Genomic DNA, 23,145 nt, shown 5'->3' with positions numbered 1-23,145 from the left:
AGAAGAAATAAGAAAGGGTTGAGTTGAAGAGGGTGGGTCTGATGTCAAATGGTGAGAGGTAGAAGGTTGAGGTGGGAAAGATTGATTTGGAAGAAAATGTGGGAGGAACAGAAATGTTGGGATTGAAATGAAAGGCTGAGGTAGAACGCATGTGTGGGCTGGTTTGAGCGCTAGGGGGAGCTGGTGGCCAAGAGAAGGGGGGGGGGGGGGGATCCGGGTTAAGTGTAGAAATGGATGGCGGGATTGTGATCCTGATTAAAGTCTTGCTAGTGAAAGGTAGGTGACGTAGTTTGGGGTAGCGGGGTTTCCTGAGAGTGTTGTCCTGAGGGCGTGTGGCTTGAAATGTGTCTTTGTTTTAATTTTCTTTTTCTGGTTTGTGAACAGGAAGGTTGAGTGTAAGGAGTGTAGCGAGAACTAGTCTACCAAGTGGTCGATTTGGCAGATGGGCTGAGCGTCTGAAGTGGCGTTGGTGAATTATTGTAGGAGTTCTGGTTTCAAGGGGCGTTAATGCCAAGATCAGCGAGGAGATTCCTGATTTCAGTGACGGTTATTCTTTTTGTTGGCAGGATAGAGAAGGAGGCAGTGACGTAGGATAAGGTAGGTGAAATATTATGGATTCTTGATGTAGCTGGTGATGGTGATCTGTGGTGGGGTGGTTTGGTGGTAGCGAAGCGGGTCGTTCTTCAACCTCTTGTCTTATCTTCGGGTTGCAATCGGGGGCCTTGCGGTGCTGGATGGAGTTGCCAGGGGGGTGTCGATGTTGGTAGGGTGGTCTTGAGGGTTGGTGTCTTGGTCTTCTGGCATGATGTTATTATTGTTGAGGTTATTATCGAAATTGCTCATGGTGTTGATTATTGTTGTTGTTATCGGAAATGTGACTATTGAAGAAGTTATTTGCGATAGCAGTTATGGCTGTAGCAGTAGAAGAAGCTGTAGCAATACTGGAAGTGGTAGTGGTAGCAGGAGAAGCAGTAGCAGTGGCTTTAGCTGGCAATAGCAGTAGTTGTAGCCGTAGATGTAGCAGTAGCAATAGCAGTGGTAGTAGCAGTTGCTGTACTGTAGCTTGTAGTTATAGCTGTGTTGGTAGCAGCAGTAGCGAAAGCTGGCTGGTACTGAGCGTTCTTAAAAATTGAAAATATTGGTGGTACTCAACCCAGGGTATTTGTAGTAGCTTAGAAGTCATCTGATTGGTGCATTGAGAATTGAATAATGCGGATCCAGCCGCTAGCAATCATAAGCACGTTATCATCTCAAAATTAGTTTATAAATAAGCTGCACAAGGTACATATTTATGCACAAACCAACTTGCACATCTCTCTCTGTATATATACTTATGCAAACTTATATGCAGACTTGCAAATGGTTGTAAGTGTAATTTGTTTTAAAATGTTATTTGTAATATAATATTTTCTTTGCATTTCATTTTGAATTTATAAATTTTTTATAGAACTTGCTGTATGATCTGCATCAATAAACCAAACATTCTTCAGTGTTCCTCAGATAAATATTCACCATTTTGCTTGTGAGTCTGACTCTTGTGCCTGTTGTAGTTGTAAATAATAGCCACAGACAAGACATATATCAAACAATCTATGCCCACCACCACCCCCTTCCACTTGGAAGGACATCCATCTATGCACTCATTCATATGCCTTTTAAGGATATTCCTGACCATCAGTGTTCAGTCATTGCTGAGGTGTGTGATTCCTATTTGTCTCCACATGCTGCACTCCAGTCTGGAAAAGATAAAGACACAATTAACAAAGCTCTACATGCTTGCTGAACTCCAGAAATGCACAAACTGTTAACCAGCGTTTTTCAGACAAATTTCCACCGATGCTCTTGTGAGTTTCCTTCTTCTGTCTGTTGTGTGTCCATTACAGGAAAAAGAAACACCTGCCACAGACAAGACATTTATCTGACTTAAAGAGATATTAGACCATCACCAAGTATGTACAAATGAAAGTATATAATTTTAAATGTTCTACAAAGTTAATTTGATTCAACCTAAAAAAATGTAAGGCTGTACCTAATTTATTACGATGTACTTGTCATTACTAAGGTGTGTTTCCCTGTTCCTCCACATGCTCCATGCCAACCTGTCAAAGAGAAAGATATCAGGTCTTTATTTAATCTCATTAGATTTCTTTAAATGCAAACTCCATTGTTCAGTCTGTTCAAGCAGATCTACCTGCTTCCTGAGCTCCAGGTCTTGCAGTATATCTCCACCATTCCGCTTGTGAATCTCCTTCTTCTGCTCCACTCCAATCTGCAAACAAACAAAGACAGTAACAAGTGCACAGTCCACACTTATTTTTAAATATTAAATAAGTGCATCATCCAGGAATTTAAAGTGAATGTTATCTTTTTAAAATAAAAGAATATTGTCAGCACAATAGCCTTGTGGTCAATGTGCTGACATATGGTGCAGTAGCACAATAGGGCATCCCGAGTTCAAATCCCAGCACAAAGACATTTCCCAACCCTACACCCTTCTCTCTCTCCCACTTCGTTTCCTGTCTCATTACTGTCCTATCTAATAAAGGCAAAAAAGCCAAAAAAAAAAAAGAATATTTCAGTGTGAATACACTACATACACCATTTACACTACAAAATGGCATAAAATAATGTACAAGTATGTGATTTGGAACACACCCTAAGACAGTACTGACAGAGCCCTACCTGCTGTTCTTTAGCATTTTTTAGATAAATGTCCACTGATGCTCTTGTGAGTCTCCCTGTTCTGCCTGCTCTCCATTAGCTGAAAAAGGAAAAACCTCAAACAGACAAGGGCTAACTATCTATCTAAACTAGTGGTTCTCAAAGTGTGGTACACAGACTTCCTTCTAGTGGTACGTGGAGGAATCACAGAATAATAATTAAAAATATATGAACACTCTTTTACCCTTTGATGCGTACGATAACACCCATGTGATCAGCATTGGCTGTTCCCTGTACTGTATGATTACACTGTTATGATTGGTATGTTTAGTGCATCATGTCATCGGATGCTAAGAATGAAAAAAACTGTGGTGCTCTCGAGCAGATACGCACTAGTGAAGTGCTTTTCAGTTACTGCAAACTCAGGAATTTCTACATGCTGCATCATTGGATTTATAAATAGCCTAGCTGTGTGGCTTTTGATTTAGTTTGTTAAATGGTGCAGGCTGAACAGACTAAAGTCAATTTTACCATGTTTGAAGCTTGAAAAAACACAAAATGGAAGTTAGTCTTTGTGCACAGACGGAGCACCTGCGAACCTTACCCGAGTCGACCTGAAAACGGTGGTTGGATGCACAGTTTACACAAACTCCACGGTTTACTTATGATATGTTCTCAATTCCACATAATCATGGAAATGCTGCATGTATGAATTGATAAATCATCTATGAATTATAATCACTCACTTTTCTGACACACATACTGTAAATGATGTGCTGTGAGCAGATCTAATCTCTAATTTAAATTGTAATTGTGAATCATATATTTAAAATACAAGGTAATGTTTAGATTTCAAGAGAGAGACCGGGGATAGTTATAACACTTACAATCTCTTCAACCAGGAACTAGTTACAAATCAGCTGATTCACTTCACACATGCTCATTTTAGTCCTCATACCACATTTGAAAAAGTCCTATGACAGACACAGCAGACATTAGACAGAAAAACTACACTTCAGCTAAGATTAGCTAATTAATTATTTTTAAGATATCAATGCCTGATTTGTATTTAAACCCATTTAATCAGTGTGTCAGTGTGTGGATATACTTAATCCACATTGTTGGTGATAATGTTTTAGCTGTTAGCTGTAAGAGAACAGATTCATGGCCACATAATGCTGGGTCAGTTGAAACAACAACAGCTAGTAACTTGCTAGTCACATCAGTGAAATGTTACCACCAACCCCAAGCAGATTTAAAACTGTATTTATATGATTTAATTTCAGTATTGCTATAGCTTATAAAAGAGAATGTCAAAAGTAGTTTAAGTTCAGTGTTTGACCTCTGTGGGCTCATGAAGCCGGCAAACACAAATAGTGTTCAATTGTTGAAGCTGATGCACATTTCATTCAGCTTTGTAACACAGAGACACAAACTATACTGAAAGCTCAATGCTGAATAAAAAGCTTTCAAATCCATTTTTATGTCGTAATTCTTATTTTATAATGTTACATCTCACCCCGGTGGAATTCATCATTTACATCTCACCACGGGGTGTTACAACTAACCCAGACTGTGGGCTGAATTGTAACATTTCACTCCTCCAGTTTGAGGGCTTACTCACACTATGCACAGTTGCCTTGAACCGGGCCGAAGCACACTTGTCCCCCCTCCCATCTCACCCGACGGCCCGCACTCACATCACATTTGGGACTGAGCATGCTTACGTCATCAATGATGCACAGTTCAATAAGAAGCGCTCTCACTCAGCACAGTGGAGATTTCTTTAGTTATATAATTTTCAAGAGTTCACACTTAGCTGATGACTGATTATAAGCAAGTTTAGCATGCTGTCCTGGGAGAGAGCCCTGAGCTCAAAAGGTCCTTGAGCCCTGGGCTCCCTCTTGTTCTCGACAACTCCCCCCTTGATAAGAGCTGATGACTAAAATGAATGCTATAAAGAGATATGCTGCTGGATGAGAGTTTGACTGTAGTGCTAAATTTAGATCGATCAATTCACTTGTATTACATGTTTTTGGAATGTGGGAGGAAACCGGAGAACCCTAGGAAAGCCCACACGAGCACGGGAAGAACATGTAAACTACGCACAGAAATGACAGCCGGCCTGTTAAAGGGTCACGAAACACCAAAACACATTTTTTGAGCTGTTGACAGTCGTATATGTGTCCCACACTGCTATAAACACTATTAGGACACCTATATTTCACTAAAAAGTGTAAATTGGTTGTTTTTGCGTTATTTCAAGCTAATTCGTACTTCCGGTTTGAAACAAATTTTTGAAGCTGCGTCACGGTCATGACATAATAGCGTTGTATTCCAGCGTGCAGACTGGGCGTCTGTGCCAGAGTGAGTCTTATTACGTCTTACAGTGTGATGCATTAATGCATGAGTAAGGCTTGGTTCAAACCAATCACTGCGCTTTATTGTGCAACTTCATTAATATTCATTAGTGTCACAGTGTTTTCACGACACAGACGCCACGTTGTGTTGGCAAAACAAGCGTGAAGTGTTGCTTTTATAGTTTTCTGCCGTTAAGTTTTGTTTTCATTTTCTCTCTGTGAGAGCGCATCTGGCATCACGTGTGGATTAACAGTGTACGCGACGCTCGACAACAATAACTTACGTGTCTAAGGAGGTTTATTGTTTACCTGAGAGCTGTTCTCATCTCCAAACGCTGAGATCTGGATTCACTTGTAGTGTTCTCTTCATAAAGACACGGCTCTAGTTACTGGTGATTGTCCTGTCTCTACAGATTTGGTAAGTGAGCGACCAGTACTCTTTGTTTATTCAGTTTGCTCGTATCGAACTAAGTTAACTATTGCACCGAGTCACCGAGTATAAACACGTTAGCATCACAACCAAACTTTAACCTCGTGTAGGGTTTTTACCGCAATTAGTGACCGGAATAACATACGCGGCTTTCTGACGCTACCTGCCGTGTGCATCTAAGTTTCCTGGAAATGCGGAGGTTTTTTTTTTCTCATTCGCCGTGCGGTATCAAACATTGCATGAAAAATACACGCTTAGAGCAGTTCCTCGAATCAAATATCTCGTTTGTCGCGAGGAGCATGAATGAATTCCCTGAATGAAAGAGCCAAACTGCAGTTAAAGTCCAACATTTAATAATTTGGCAAATAATTCGACTACAGATGTCCATGTAGGTTAAACACCATCACTTTCTCCTGTCTGTGTATTTTGACTCTGAAACTCGCGCGTGCCCAAATAGACACTCCCACACCATCCCACTTTAGTTCCTCCGACACTCCCTCCTAGACAGAGCTGGATACGCCCACTTTTCTGACTTTTTCCAAAGTAGAGGTGGGAAAACACCCTGCTGAAACGAGGGGGTTTCATGGCCCTTTAAAGGACTAGAACCGGTGACGCTCTTGCTGTGAGGCTGCAGTGCTAACCACTGGGCCACCGTGCCACCCTATGAAGGGAAAGGTGGAGAGGTAGGGGTGGAAGGAGGGATCCTTCAAATTGAAGATGACTGTAGTGAGAAACCCTGGCTCTTTATTGTGGGTTAGGAATGCCGTGATTGGTGGATCATGCATGCTAATGCAGAACCAGCCGTTCAATCAAAATCACGTGATCCTCTCGAAATTAGTTAATAAATAAACTTCACTTAAATCATTTGGGATGCGGTGAAACGCAGTTAATTATTTTGCCAAACAGATTAGCCACTTTTGAATAAAAATAATTTATAATACTTATACTCTTGTGAGTATCTCTCTTCCGCCTGTTGAAGTTTCATTACCTACAATGTAAATAACAGCCACAGACAAAAGATCTATCTAACAATCTATGCCCACCACCGCCCCCTTCTACTTGGAAGAACATCTATCCATGCACCCATACTTGTGCAGTTAAAGGATATTCCTGACCATCAGTGTCCAGTCATTGCTGAGGTGTGTGATTCCTATTTGTCTCCACATGCTGCACTCCAGTCTGGAAAAGACAAAGACACAACTAACAGAGCTCTACATGCTTGCTGAACTCCAGCAATGTACAAGCTGTTCTCCAGCGTTCTTCAGATAAATCTCCACCGATGCTCTTGTGAGTTTCCTTCTTTTGTTTGTTGTGTGTCCATTACCTGAAAAAAAAAAACACCTGAGGCAGACAAGACATCTATCTAACTATTTACTGTATCTGAAGAAAATAACCGACCATCACTTAGTCTTTACAAATTAAAGTATATAATTTAAAAATGTTTTATTAAGTTATTTGATTCAACTAAAAATGTAAGTCTTTACCTAATTTATTACGATGTACTTGTCAATACTGATGTGTGGTTTACTGTTTCTCCACATGCTCCATGCCAACCTGTCAAAGAGAAAGATATCAGGTCTTTAATCTCAATACATTTCTTTGGAAACAAACTCCATTGTTCAGTCTGTTCAAGCAGTTCTACCTGCTTCCTGAGCTCCAGATTTTCAAGCATATCTCCGTTGTTCCCCTTGTCAGTCTCCTACTTCTGCTCCACTCCAACCTACAAAATGACAAAAGCTGCGTCCCAAATGGCACGCTATGCACGATGAACTTATACACTATGTACTTATGCACTTACACACTCAACAGCATAGTATATAAATGTAGTGTCCCAAATAGAACACAATCGGTTATTTACTAACCGCAAATTCAAAGCGCTTCCCAGATTATGTTTGATGATTGCCAAATTAGTGAAACAAATGACCAAACTATCAAATAATACCTGCCATGAGTATAATCACTTTCACCATCAGGAAGCAGCATAATTACTCTTGTTGGACAATTTTGCTTTTTATAATCCAAAATAAAGTAATCAAACTTAAGCTCCTGATAGCTCCACACCTTCCGCTATGTAATTAAAATTGGGGCCGTTGAGTGTGTGAAGTGTCCAACAGTCCACACTTCTTTTTAACTGTTAAATAAGTGCATTATCTGGGAATTTAAATTGCACTTAATCTTTTTAGAATAAAATAATATTTTAGTGTGAACGCACTACTTACACTATTTACACTAGAAAAATGGCATAGAATAGTGTATAAGTATGTAATTTGGGACGCACCTATAGACAGCACTGACAGAGCCCTACCTGCTGTTCTCCAGCATTTTTTAGATAAATGTCCACTGATGCTCTTGTGAGTCTCCCTCTTCTGTCTGCTCTCTCTCCATTACCTGAAAAAGAAAAACCTGACAAAGACAAGGCCTAATTACAATCTTTAACAACCAGCACTCCTTCATCTTGGAAGGAGGTCCATCGATTCACACGTCCACCTAATTTTTTTAAATTAAATTCCTGACCATCCAGTCGTTGCTGAGGCGTGTGATTCCTTCTTTTCTCCATGTGGTGCCTTCAGATCTGCAAATTACAATAGAAAAATGTCAAGTCGTTCATTAATCTTAATACCATTCTTTGGAAGTTTCATCTACCATTGTCTCCAGTCTGGTTCTGTTCTAAAACTAACAAATAATATTTTACAGCTATAAGTAAATAGTCTACTAGATGACAATCTATAAACTTAAAAGAGATAAATGTGTTAAAATAATTAGTAAAACTTTAAATAAAACAAATAACAATCAAAAGCTGCAAATGTTCAACAGACCGACAGCATATATTATTAAAGAGCCCATATTATACATGAAATAGGGTCATATCCTGGTTGTAAGGGTCTCCAACAACAGTCTAATATGCATGCAAGGTCAAAAAACACTTTCATGGTCTTATAATCTGCATTTATTTTTACCTAATTATCCCAGCGACTCCTGTATGAATCGTCCAGTGATTCATTTGTTCCCAAACCCCTCCTTAGCGCGGAGCTAATCTGCGCTGATTGGACCGATGACAGTCTGTCGCGATTGGTCGACTGCCTTCAGTCAGAGAGGGAAATGGCCAATAGCTAATCAGCAATTTAAAAAGTAATCACAGTTCATACACGCTCGATAGTGTAGACGTGGATTTTAGCTGCCACACTATGGCGAGTGGATAGTGCTACGGATAACCGAACGAAGGAGACAGTCGTGTACTCGCCATACCACACACACACAAAAACACACACACACCACCGGATGACAACGCTCCCGCTTCCGCCCGCACCCGCCAGGTTTTAGCCTGAGAACCCGCTCCGTTTTCTGCCCGCCGCGCCCGGTCCCGCTAGAGCGGAGAACACAACCAAAAATCACCCAGTATACAGTCCAGACAGCCAAGCTGTCTGTATAAACACACACACACAGCACAAAGCACACAAAGCTCGTTCGTTCGTTCGCTCTCTCTCTCTCTCTCTCTCTCTCTCTCTCTCTCTCTCTCTCTCTCTCTCTCTCATACGCGCGCGTGCGCACTAACACACACACACACAAGCACCACGCAGACTCTCTCTTTCTAATTCGCATAGCAATATCCGTGATATTGCTAGACAGCCCGCTCCCGTCCCAAATTAAACCCGTTACTGACCGCTCCCGCGATTTATTCGGAAATTTATTCCCGCGGCTGTCCCCGCGCCAGATTTCTGCGGCGCGGGAATAAATTTCCGAATAAATCGCGGGAGCAGAACTCTAGCACGGAGCTCCATAAACAAACAGCACGCGTCGCGTTTTTAACGTGACTTTGCACGCGATAAGATAAAATATCCAGTTAACCTGATACAGTACACGCGGTTACAAGTAACAAATCACAACTAAATACATTTGCAAGCTGGAGTCAACGAGGCAACAACTTTAACCGCACGTACTTACACTTGAGAAATGGAAGAAACCCATCCTGACGTCCATCAGTTACTCTTTACTGATCCTTCCTTTAACAAACTCAGATGAAGTATTCTTTGTAGCATGTAGCTTCCAGAAGTTTCCAACTGCTTGGTTATAATGCTGAGGTTTCATCTTTGGGTAGAGACTCAATATATCCATCTGCAGTGTGACTTCAATCGACCGGCATGTTTGTGTGCGTGTGTTTGTGGGTGTGCGTGTGTTTGTGGGTGTGTGTGTGTGTCTGGGTTTCTGCGTCAGAGGGCGGGGCCGCAGGTTTGAAATCTCCCGGGTTTGCGTGTGCACGTGAATAACTTGGTTTCGTTCGTACGTCATGGCGAAACACCTAATGAGTCGGTATCAAGGCGACTCGTTTGAAGCACTATGAGTCGACTCTTTTATAGATGAATCAATAGTTTTAAACACTGTATTCTTACAGATTTAAGCCTTAGCTGGATACTTCACTTCACTTAGAGCTGTGTTACACACTACATGGAGGGGAATTTTCAAAAACCCATAATATGGGCTCTTTAATAAATAATACAACATTCAGACAATCTATCTGACAACAGATGTGCAGTAATATTCAATATGGTAGCGCTGACTGCATACAAATACTTTAGAACAGATCAATTTATGTGATGATATAACAAATAACAATCTGCAAATGTTAAATTAGATAGCGATATACAAATGAAGCATACAAACAAACAAATATTGTATCTATTTCTGTCTATCTGAAGGAAATATCTGACAACCACTTACTGCCCCATTAAGACCAGGTTTTCCACTCACTGAAGCACCACAAGCACATCTTCTGTGATTTCCAGTGTCTCTCCTAGTGAGGTGTTCCTCGTCTAGTCTTCATCCTGTTTGCCGTCTGTGGTATCCGTCTCCAGTCTTCAAGCCTGCATAATTAAATATTCAATTCAGGTTAATGGACTTATTATCTGCATATACTCACCTGCTTATACTCACCTGGCGTCCTGTTATATTACTAAACTAAATCTCGTCCCTTCTTTGACACTTACTCTGTGAAAATTGAAAATGTTTTATAAAGTTCATTTGATTCAACTTAAAATTTAAGGCTGTGCCTAATTTATTATGATGCACTTGTCATTACTGAGGTGTGTTTCCCTGTTCCTTCACATGCTCCATGCCAACCTGTCAAAGAGAAAGACATCAGGTCTTTAACTAATCTTAATAGATTTATTTTGAAACTAACTCCATTGTTTAGTCTGTTCAAGCAGCTCTACCTGCTTCATGAGCTCTAGGTCTTCAAGTATATCTCCACCATTCTTCTTCTGCTCCACACACATCTGCAAATAAACAAAGACAGCCCCAACAAAGCCCAAACTGCCGTTCTCCAGCATTTTTAGAGAAATATCCACCAATGCTCTTCTGAGTCTTCCTCTTCTGCCTGCTCTCCAATACTCGTATCGTACATGAAAGGCAGATACAACGCACCAATCCCACTCAACAGTAATTTACTACATGGATGTGATTTGTTATCCTACCTGACTTCAATGTCTTAATAATTAGCCTAATGTATTATATATTAATTGCTTAGTCCTTATAAAAAATCAGTTTAAAAATACATTATTAATGAATCTATAGGCTACTGAAGTGTAGAGAGTCAACGGATCGTTCCAGAACCGAACAAGCCATAGACCATGTTATCCTTAAAAGATTGGTTGGTGCCTATATGTCTGAGCTTTGATTTCATTTTCAAAGCAATCCACAGGCACCCAGCAAAAGGCAATCCACAGGATAACTAGCCAGTCAACATCACAGTTGCGTGTTAATTAACTTTACACCTTAAAACAATAAGAGGCTCTACAATCAAAGACCCACCAAACCGGTTTTTGAGAAGTACCTTTTGGTTCGCGTGCCCTTTGGCGTCTGCAAGGAATACACATTCTCAGGCAGACACACAAGTGATCAGAAACGCTTCCAGAGTTTAATGGACATTTAAGTAAAACAGTTTATTTGAGTAATGTACGTTTGCTTTATGTTTCTGTAGGTTTTTGTGTGTACATGTTCCATGTGTTTAACAAAACTGTTATGGATAGTTATTGAGTAATAGCCCTCAGTGACAAATGAAATCTACAGAATGTTTGTGAAATACTTCATGTTTGGTATCGATTGAAAGCTAGGAACATTTCAAATGCATTAGTTTATATGAAGAAACCATACTATGAAAAGTGTCCATGTTATGAGACTTTATTTTAACCACTATGCTATCAAAGCAGCACCCACACCAGGTGTCAACCCGGCCTCCTAGAGGGCAGAATTGGGGTGTGACTCCACCCTGCACCTTATCTGATTGGACAAGCATTGTGTAGACCCAGCCTCTACCAAAGCCTATAAACTTTGAACAAAGGAATTTCATGGTCGTCTTTTGCCGGTCATCTTTGCCAGTCGTCACCGCCGTCGCTGCCCGGACGTCGCTCTTCTCGTGCTGTGGCCGTTACATCGCCTCGCCGGAAGCCTTGTTACATCACGGAGCAGACCGCGACCTTCACTTGCTGCCGGCTCGACCCCCGATCTGCTTGTGCAACCGCTTCAACAACAAGCCATCGGGTCAACACATCCAAACTCTGAAACTCATCATAACTACAGGAACCCAGGAAGGACTTCGAACACCGCTTTGTCCAACATCCGTGTCCCTAGCAACCGACTAAGGAAACCCCTCTTCACCGACAAGGGAATTCCATCACGTCACTGAAGTTGCTACGCTGACCAATCAGCTTCGCCGGGATTTCCCTTTGGACCAGTCGAGGAAACCAAAAATTACATCAGAACGCAAGTAGCACAAACAAGGTTTCTACCCATTACTGAATCTGGTGTGAATTATGTTTAAGTAGTAAAGAATAGCAAAATTCTCTGCTTTTATGGTTTCTCTCAGGTTGCAATGCTAAGAACTTAGCAAAGGCTAGAAGTTAAATCCACTCAGTCAAAACTCTCCTCAAACTGCTTGTGCGTGTGTGTATGTATGTGCGTTTGTTTGTTTTACGTAGATTAGTACTTTGTGTTATAGAGTAGCAATAAACTTTTGTTTCGTTTTAAGATCCGTATTGGTGTGTTGTGTGCTTTATAAGTTAATGCCTCAGCTTCAGATACTGCTACCTTGCTTAATAAATAATTAGATACTGTTTTTATATTGTTATTGTTGGCCACGTAATAATATAATACAGAATTGCTTTACACTAAACGTTCTATTTGCTGGACAAATACTTAAGTTAAGTGTAAGCTTTAAATAATTCTATGTGAATCATGTTCAAATCTTTGATTCGAATCCCCAAAGTTTAAACATGATTTAAACCAAAGAGCTGATTCTTACAGAAGAATAAACAGAATATGAAAAATGATCCTTGCATAATGATCACAGCAAAACAAGCTAGCACTCATTTTAATATAAACTATAAATAAAAAAATTCAAGAAATTTTAAGTAATGGAACATTGTGTAAAAAATCTAAAGACTACAGGCTAAATAAAAGCACCTCATCAGAGCTAAACATTACTGCGGTCACTGTGCCCATCTCAGTTTACAGCTTCTGTAAAGATCAGACAGCCTATACAGCTCACACAATCTCAATAAATACCATGTAAGTGTATAAATATTTTGATAAGTATTGTTAATAGAATATTTATAACGATATGATTTTGCGTTTGACTATATCGATACTTGCACTGAGCTCTCACGGGCACGCTCTCTCTCACCAGTGGCAGTTGACATGCGCTGCATAAGGAGGCTATACACACCACGCAGCATACACTGCTCCAAGGGACCAGTTTTATGTGTTGCCGATTTCTGTGTTGTTCCTTTTTTAAAAGGCCTTTTATTTTTAAAATCTCTCAAGTTAATAATGGCTATCGGGTAACATAATCTCCCTCAGAGATATTTGAGCTCAATAACGTGGTGCGCAGCATGACTTGACCAACACCCCCCTGTAAGTAACACACTGCATAGACTGTAGGCCTACAGCGCTGGTGTGTTATGAATTGCATGTTTTGTGAATTGCATGACAGCGAGACATGCTACATATAGTTTTTCATGCAAAATATACATTATAACCCAGTACACAGTAAAATAATATTTTTTTAATGCCTTGCCTATTGGCTGCGTATATAACCGTTAAGCTTAAATAGGCTAAACACATTTTAATTAATATTAAAACACATTAACACAAACTAGCCACCCATTGTATATTTTTTAGCAAACGAAAAATGCAATGAATTGTTTGTTTTGGTTTTCTTTTTATTAAAATTAATATAATTATTGGGCTACACAACTTCTACATAACATTGGCTCTGATTGCGTTTTTACAGATATCCTACAGATCGACTTTTTGGGTCAAAGACATTTATGCCTGTTCATTTCATTGCTGTATTTTGACAGATTTTGCAAAGGCTTCAGCTATTCTACCTGTCAGCTGGTACCAGCCTCAGTTTTGCGACATGACTTATGTGGCGTCTAGGTATCATTATCTGGATGACAGCAGGAGAGAGATGAGATCAGACCTCAGATTCGATGTGTGGCCGCACGTCACAGTTACTTTACTGCAATTGTTGAATATTGGTTCATCTAAATCAATTTTTCATTAGATTAAAGCTGAAATGTTGCCAGAGAGACGACGCAACTTTTGGTTTTGGAAGAGGGCAGCTTCAGTGATTAAAAATAAGCACACACGCAGGATACACTCTATTCATTATTGATTTTTTTTAACATTAAACGCATAATAATCAAATGCAAAAAAGAACAGCTGAACTTCGGAAAAAAGTTGTCGCGATAGTTGCTTTATTTGATCTGCAGTTGGCTTGTCAGTGGCGCGGCATTGCTAAATCACTGTTGTTTTAAAAAAAATAAGATGAATTATTATTAAACTTTGTGAAATGATGCTCGCGTGATTTTTAAAATGAGAGTATGCGACGAATATGAAAGAAAAAGAATCGCGCATAACAGGATTTTATGCTACCTGAATATGCAGTGTCAAGAGAGTGACTCCATAAGGTAACATACACTGCACACACTTTATGTAATGTGTGAAGTCGTGGAGGGATATCAGCGCAAGGATAACTCATCATTTAAATGTCCACAGTTAATCTTTAATAGATAAGGTCTGGATTTGCAAGGTTATCAACATTGGGTCCTATCATTCACCCGGTGCAAGGTGGCGCAAGGCGCGGCGCAAAAGTCTTTTGCTAGTTTCAGCTTGGCGCAAGAGTCGTTTTGAGGCGTTGCGCTACACTGTTTAAATAGCAGATGCATTTGTGCTCATATGTGCGCCCATAGGCGTTCTGGTCTAAAAAGGAAGGCGCACTGAGGCGCACTGCTGGCGCATTGCTATTTTGAGAAACTAAAATAGATTTTTTATTAGACCAAAACAAACCCGGTCTAAACTCCGGCACAGAGTTGAGCCTCGCTTACGCACTGCTTAATACACACAAGAGAGCAATAGGCAAATTTCTTTACATATGAAAAAAATAAATATTAAGGATATATATAGGATATAATAAGAATAGATATAGGATATAAATATGAAGGATCAAAATATTACAAAACATATTATTTTCTAGCCTACATAAATATGAAAAATCACTACTTTTATGTCTTCTTCATCTCGGGAGGCTTTTCATTTCATTCATAACAATTTGCTTTTGTATAATGTTATTATTATTAGCAGTATTATTTATTATATCCATATTTATATTTGTCTTAATAAAAACAAGCTTAGATTTGCCAACCTGTCAGGTTTTAGACCATATGTGGCACAGCATGGGTTTTAGGATATAACTCAGGTTTTTGAACACACTTCGTTATTATTGTTCATTTATTCGTTTGCTGGAAATTAGAACTGAATTTAGAAATAGTTTTGAAACAAATTTTTGCGCTTAACAAACGCAATTAATTATTTATTTTTTAAATTATTTTTTTTGATGTCTGTGCGTGAAGGTTTCCCTATCCAAGAGCGAAAGTGAAAGTGATCCATTATCTCCCATTCTCATGCAGTAGATGCTCTGTTTAACAGTTTTCTGTTTAAAAAACTGTTAACTGTTTGCTAGTGAAATGCTCAGTTTTTCCACTAAGGTTACTTTACATCCTGTAAATAGTGAATGTGCTTATGGCGCGACGCAGCTGGCTGTTAAAGGAAATGGGAGACGAGACTCTGATTGGTTTATCCTCAAAACACACCTATAACTCGTTAAGAAAATAAACTTAACCCTTTTAGACCATGCGCCACGGCGCAAAGCGGATTTCCCGTCCTTAAATTAGCAAAAATGCATTCTGATACGCCCTGAAAGTGTTTGCGCCCTGCGTTTTGCGCTCTGCGCATGGACCGTCAAAATAGAGCCCATTGTGTGTATATTTTATTAAACATAAAGTATAGCATCAAGTATAGCCTACTTTACACCTGACCTGCGGATTAACGGCAGGACTCGTAAATATGAAAGAATCGCGCATAACAGGGTTTTATGCTACCCGAATATGCAGTGCCAAGAGAGTGACTCCGTAAGGCAACTTACACTGCACACACTTTATGTAATATGTGAAGTCATGGAGGGATGTCAGCGCAAGGATAACTCATCATTTAAATGTCTACAGTTAATCTTTAATAGATAAGGTCTGGATTTGCAGGGTTATCAACAATGTGTGTATATATTTGGCTTGGAAAAGCCTTCTCTTAAAAATTTTTGTGGTTATCCTTGCAACAAGCAAAAAATAAAAAAATGAATAAATTTCATCGAAACCAAATCTATGAATTATTGGTATTAGTCCTCTGTATCGGCTAGAACATAAATTAAAATACTCGTACTCGTATCGGTTTGTAAAAAAAAGTGGTATCGGTGCATCCCTAATAATCACTCAGTTTTCTAAAAGACATACTGTACATTACGCACTGTAAGCTGATCTAATCTCTAATTGAAGTATGCAATTGTGAATCATATATTTAAAAAACAAGTTAATGTTTAGATTTCAAGGGGGAGAAACCAGGAAATAGTTACAAATCGATCTCGCACTTCCTAACCCCTCTGGCCGTAGACGACTGACCAGGTCCTGTGGTGACCACAGCAGATATTAGAGAGGAAACACTACGTTTTAGCAAAGTTATATTTTTTACTTGAATTATTTTTAAAATATCAATGCCTGATTTGTAGTTAAAACCATGTAATCTGTGTGTGGATATATTAAATCTACATTGTTGGTGATAATGTTTTAGCTGTTTTAGCTGTATGAGAACAGATTCATGGCCTCATAACACTGGGTCATTTGTAAGAATAAAAGCTAGTAACTTACTCGTAACGTCGGTGAAATGTTACCACCAACCCCGAGCAGATTCAAAAATGTCTTTATATGATTTAATTTTAGTATTCCTATAGCTCTTTAAAGAGAAAGTCAAAAGTAGTTTGAGCTCAGTGTTTGAACTCTGTGGGCTCTTGAAGCCGGCAAACACAAATAGTGTTCAATTGTTGAAGCTGATGCACATTTTATTCAGCTTTGTAACACAGAGACACACATTCTACTGAAAGCTCAATGCTGAATAAAAAGCTTTCAAATCCATTTTTTGGTCTTAATTCTTATTTTATAATGATACATCTCACCCAGGTGGAAATCATAATTTACATCTCACCACGGGGTGTGTTACAACTTACCCAAACTGTGGGCGGAATTGTAACATTACACTCCTCCTGTTTGAATGAAACGAAAAACGGTTCACAATTTCTGTATGCGCTGAAAATTAACTTATATCCCATTTAATAGCAGACACTTGTAACGTAAGATCTCAAAGATCTGTAGAGAAATATAATAGAAGCACAACTATCCCTGGTCTCCCCCATTCAAATATATCATATGTACATGCAATTTGGTTTATATATGATATGAATATGATAACATAAATTTATGAGGCCCAAGCTACATTTTAAGGTTTTGGTGAGTATAGGCTCGTATACGCTAATACTTTACCTCTAAGTACAGCATTTATTTTTTTTACTTTTTACGAATGGTAATGATTTTAATTAACTTAATTTAAACGCATTTTATTTAAGCATAGGTCGTACTTCGAGAGACAAATTCTATCTAAAGTTAAAAAGTTTGAGAACCACTTATCTATACTTAACAACACCCCTTTCATCCTGGAAGGACTTCCATCGATGCAGCCGTCCATCTGTTTTTCCATTTACAGTCGTTGCTGTGGTGTGTAATTTCCCTTTTCTTCTTCATGTGGTTCCTTCTGATCTGCAAAATACAATTAAAAAAAGATATTAAATCCTTAATTAAACTAAATACCATTCTTTGAAGGTTTCATCTACCATTATCTCTAGTCTGATTCTGTTCTAACTAATATTTCGCAGCTAAAAGTAAATACTCTACTAGATGACAATCTATAAACTTAGAATAAATAAATGTGTTACAATAATTAGTAAAACTGTAAATAAAAGAAATAACAATTAAAACTACAAATGTTGAACAGGCCGACCACATTACAAATAAATAAATCAGTAAATAAATACAGCAGTAATATGGAATATGTGTTAAAGCTGACAGCAATCAAATACATTATAACAGATCAATTAATCTGATGATATAACAAATAACAATCTGCAAATGTTAAATTAGATAGCAATATACAAGTGAAGCATACAAACAAACAAAAACATTGTATCTATCGGTCAACCAACCTGACAACATAACAAATGGCATTCTACGATTATGAATAAGCTGCTAAAGAAGATAACAGAATACACAAACTTGAAAAATATATATAGTCAAAATCCTAAAATTGACAAGTCGACAAAATAAGTTAAGTTAGCAATCTCACAATCCAACCAACATTCAGTACAATCTACTAACTTCACCAAAAGCACGTCGAAACAACCAAATATAACAACTTAAAACGATACTTTTAGAAAGATCTTCACATACCGCAAATGTCAGCGATGGTCAGACACTTAATGCAGCTCACACTAGTTTCTCATCGTCACCGACGGCTTTTCAAAAACATTCTTTTTTAGAACGTCACTGACTACAGTAACTACAGCAACGCCATCACGTCATCACCAAATGCAATTTCCCTGATTAAACGTGTGCATGACTTCCGTGAATAATAATAACAATAACAATTCTGTTAAGGATTTGGGTCCCTGTAGCGCAATCTTTTGAGTATATAAGTAATAGCAACTTTGATTCTCAGTTTGACTTTATTTATGTTTATATTCTATTTTGCATATACGTCTTATTTTTCAGGCCCTTTTAATACTGTGGTCATGTCATTGGCCTATGAACATTTCCTGCTTATTGCCAAACTATGTCATAACTGTAACAAGATGAAATTTAATCATTAATTTAATCATTATCTTAATGTTAAAACGGCTTCCATTATATTATTAATCAATATGTGGACCTTTTTAGATTCCTGGGAGCTAATTAAAAATGTAATATAGGAAATAATTAGAGCCATTGTTATTGTTTACGTCCCTCAATAATCTGTATCTAAGCTGTATCTCTAATTAGATATATATTTATTTATATTTATTATATATATATATATATATATATATATATATATATATATATATATATATATGTGTGTGTGTGTGTGTGTGTGTGTGTGTGTGTGTGTGTGTGTGTGTGTGTACAGTTTAAGCCACCAAAGAACAATGTAGTCACAACTTTGTGTCTCAAAATATAGACAATTTGTGTTGACATAACACTAAATAAGTGTTTAACCTAATAAATTGCAAACAGCATACATGTCCTACATTGCAAATAATCAAACAGAGGACACAATAAATAATAAAAACATTTATTGATTAAACAAGTATTAAACAAATAACAATAAAATTAAATACATTTTGTACTGCTCAAGAATTAAAAATTTCAATATAGCAATAACAATGAAGCTGCACAATAATGACACATTATAAACAAATTTTAGTAAATAAGAAGATTTAAAGAAAATTCTGAAATTGCACATGCACAAAAGTTTCCAAATAGACTATAAGAAAAAGCTTTGAAAGTGCAAAGGCACTAAAAAAGTAAACAACTTAAAATACCCATGTAAAAATATATGAAATTGCACAAGACATCTTAAAATAGCTATTTTTTATAGAAACCTGATTAGAAACCAGTTAAAGAAATAGTAAATATAGTATAATGGATAATGCATTGTAAGAGGTGTTTTTAAAATTATAGCAGCAAGGCTATTATAGCAGTGTGAAATCTGTTAAAAAAACAACAACTTCATTTATATATTGATTAAATTAAAAGACTTTTCATTTCTTAAAGGTTAGTTCACTTCCAGAATAAAAACTACAAATAACTTTTTCACCCCTTCGTCATCCAGGATGTTCAGTTATTTATTTCTTCAGTCCTAAAGGAAGAAACTATGTTTTTTGATGAAATCATTCAGGATTTTTCTCTGACTTCTGTGATGCTTCCTTGTTTGAATTTATTTAAAGCAGTTTTTTATTTAAAGCAGTAGAATGTCTCTAAATGACCCCAGCCTAGGAATGAAAAATAAAAAGCCTAGCATAATGATTGGCCATTTTCTTAAAAAAAATGTAAATACTTTTTAAATTCCCTATGAAATTAAAAAAAAATTTTTATTATAAACATGGTAATTTTAAGGTTATCTATGAGCTAATGTGCTCCAAAACACACACATTGAGAAGATATAAACATTCAAAGCTTTAGGATTTGCCATTTCCTGCAAAATGAAACAAGAAATTATTTGATGTCACCTCATGCTTCAGATTCTCATCACATCTGCTGACCAATCAAATGCTCTTCTAGTATTTGATATGTCCCACCCCATTCAAGATGCTGAAATTGGTCATTGTCTTCCTGTTTCAGAATAAATCTGCACATTTTAAAGCATTGCACATTACCGACCCAGTGTTTAAAGTGTAGATAGGACTGCTCAATATGAGTATTACTGTATGTGATGCCTGATATTATAAATTCCCATAATTGATCATTTATTGACGACTCATCAACCTTAATAACCATGAAATGTGTCTACTTCAGTGGCACACTGTCAGGAGGTGAGTACATTATCTGTAGCGTTTTATTCTGGAAGTGAACTAATCATTTAAAGGGCACCTATTAATCACTTTTTTTTTTTTTTTTTTTTTGGTGTACCCAGATTTTGTCTTTGTTTCAGTTTCAGCTCAAAATACCCTACATACCTTTGTTTATATATATTGTTTTTGTTTTAAACGGTTGAAAAAAGTGTTGTTTCTGTGTATGTGCCTTAAAGGCAAATGAGTTGTTTCTCTGTGCCTCGTATTGGAAATAAAGTAGTGTTTGAACATGTCAACTACTGATCCACAATGACAGGCAATCACCCAGACACTGATGAAGCAGAGACCCAGTCTCAAATAACAATGTTACGGGACCTACAGTTTTATGCCCCTTTTTGATTTAAAATAAGTCTCTGATGACCCAGGAGTGTGTGTCTGATGTTTCAGCTCAAAATACCATACAAAATTATTTTATAACTCTTTGAAACTGACCCTTATAGGCCTCTATTTTAACAATCTAAGCATAAAGTCTAAAGTGCATGGAACAAAAGCATTAAGAGCATGTCCGAATCCACTTTTGCTATTTTAAGGACGGGAAAATCTGTTCTGTGCCCTGGAACATGGTTATTCTTTTTATGAGTTAAGGGTGTGTTTTCAGCATAATGTGCATTAAACCAATCAGAGTCTCATCTTTAACCTTATGTTTACACCGAAAGCGGCGACAGCGTCAAAGTAGCCAGAATTAATTCAATTTCAATGAGAGCCGGTGGCGAGGAGTAGCGCAGCGCGCCTTCACCGTTGTGGCATCGAAGAGAGTTGAAATCAAGTTAACTTTATGGTAATAAGCTATGATGTGGTTCGGCGGCAAGCAATCAGAATGTAGAAGTCCACCGCTTGAGAGCAGTCCAGAGAACACAGTCACTGTGAACTTTGGTTCTGACCACAGTTGTTTCCAAAGGTTTGATTATTGCGGTCACCGGATTTCCCATTATTTGCAATGTTTTCTTACAGGAACATACATTAAAAAGTTACTGGTGAGTTACTGATGTGAATTAATGTTATATATATTTTTCCTTAAAAAAGTGGGAATCTCAGTACAAAACAGTATTGCTACTTCAGAATATTTCAGACATATAAACACATTAGATAATTAAGTGCAGCAAAGCCACACCACATGCAACTTGATCTTCCATTATTAAATAAATTTGATAAAAAGTGTGCAACATTTTCACGCTTGAAAGCATGTTATATGTGGGAATGTAACTGATATGCTGCAACGGCCCCTTTAAATACAAGATCAATGTTGCGAATTTTGACGCTCTCGCCGCCAGAGCTGAAGGCAGACAGTGATGTCACCAAGGCGGTCAAAGCAACCTTTGACGCTCTTGACGCTTTCGGTGTGAACGTATAGTAAGAGTCAGTTGTGTTGCACCATGGCTCATTTTCTATATACATGGTGGACTTTGTAAGTGGAAAAACTAAACGCTTCACTACCAAGAAAACAGTTAAACAGATCATCTGTGCGAGGATAAAGACTGAGCCTCCTTCAGTCGGCCTCTACTTTCTCTTTACTTTACTTTTACTCTTTAACTATAGCTAACACGCTCTGCACAGGACTTTAAACCAGCATTCATCTGGTCAATAGCGTGGTCTATTTCAGTTCTTCAAAATGCGCCACCAATACGCCTTAGCACACCACCTTTTTAGACCAGAACACCCATGAAAGCACCAAGTAATGGTCCAAAGTGGCACAAATGGATTTGGTTAACAACATAGTGCAAAACATGAAAATTACAGTTGTACTGATCTGAAAATAGCAACCACGCCATACACACCTTGCACCTTATTGCGCCGAGTGTGTGATAGGGCCCTTAGGCTTTGATCCTAATTGTGTCATTTTGGTGACTGTTGCTTTCAAGATAATGTGAAATTAATATAATTTTTTTACATGTCAGTGAGTGACAAAATTTGTCTTTAGAAGATATAAAACTGATATAAGCATCCAAAGCTTGCAGTTTGTTACTGTCGTCTAAATGGATCAATGATTTTTTCCCCATCACCTCATACATCAGTTTTTCCTCAAATCTTGACCATTCAAATGCTCTCTAGTATTTAACATAACCCGTCATTTTTAAGACGCTTCCCATTTGCTTTTCATTTGATTTTTCATTTTGCTTGAGCTCAACCACTCTCACTGGCAGAGCTGTGATATGTGATATTGATATAAATACAATATTGGCTGTTTTTTTTCTTTTTCAAAAGGGGAAAAGCTAATCTTTCCCACCGTCTCTCCATGTTTCAGTTGAGATTACGTCAAACATAGAATAAAAATGTTGAATTGAATCATCCAACTATGATAGAAAGACATTTACTGAAATAAATTCCAACATGCGCATCAAAGAAAGTCATGTGATTTTGTTTTAACAGATTATGTGATAACCAGGAGTGATGGTACAGCATTAGGCAAACAAGTGGACCGACCAAAATTTAGAACATCTGAAATGTTGTTTTTTAAAATCATTCAGCCAAAGTTCATCCTCAGACTGGTTCAGTATTATTATATCCAGGCGCAAGTCATTTATTAAATAAGAGAAAGGACCAGTGTCTTCTCCTACCACAGCAAATTCCATTTTTTATTTTTATATTTGGTGCCGGTTTATCAGGTAGTGACCATTTTTGTTCTCTTAGATGGAAACAGTGCTTTATTCACAAAT

The 23,145-nt window shown here is 37.9% G+C and overlaps 1 long non-coding RNA gene across 1 annotated transcript; it reads right to left on the bottom strand.

Moving 5' to 3' along the window:
• Window positions 1-371: 371 nt before the first annotated feature.
• LOC147836309 (uncharacterized) lies at window positions 372-14,685 on the bottom strand. Its single transcript, XR_015493590.1, has 10 exons — window positions 12,746-14,685; window positions 10,659-11,023; window positions 10,526-10,566; window positions 10,381-10,434; window positions 10,168-10,310; window positions 7,966-8,023; window positions 7,757-7,854; window positions 2,192-2,269; window positions 2,030-2,099; window positions 372-1,896 (listed from the first exon to the last, which is right to left on the bottom strand). It is a non-coding gene; the product is annotated as an uncharacterized LOC147836309 (long non-coding RNA).
• Window positions 14,686-23,145: the final 8,460 nt, after the last annotated feature.

Source organism: Danio rerio, chromosome 6 (genome assembly GCF_052040795.2).
Source record: "Danio rerio strain M-AB ecotype USA chromosome 6, GRCz13ab, whole genome shotgun sequence".
NCBI lineage: Eukaryota > Metazoa > Chordata > Actinopteri > Cypriniformes > Danionidae > Danio > Danio rerio.
The sequence above is the reverse complement of the archived record's forward strand: the minus strand, read 5'-3'. Positions and strand labels throughout refer to the sequence as shown.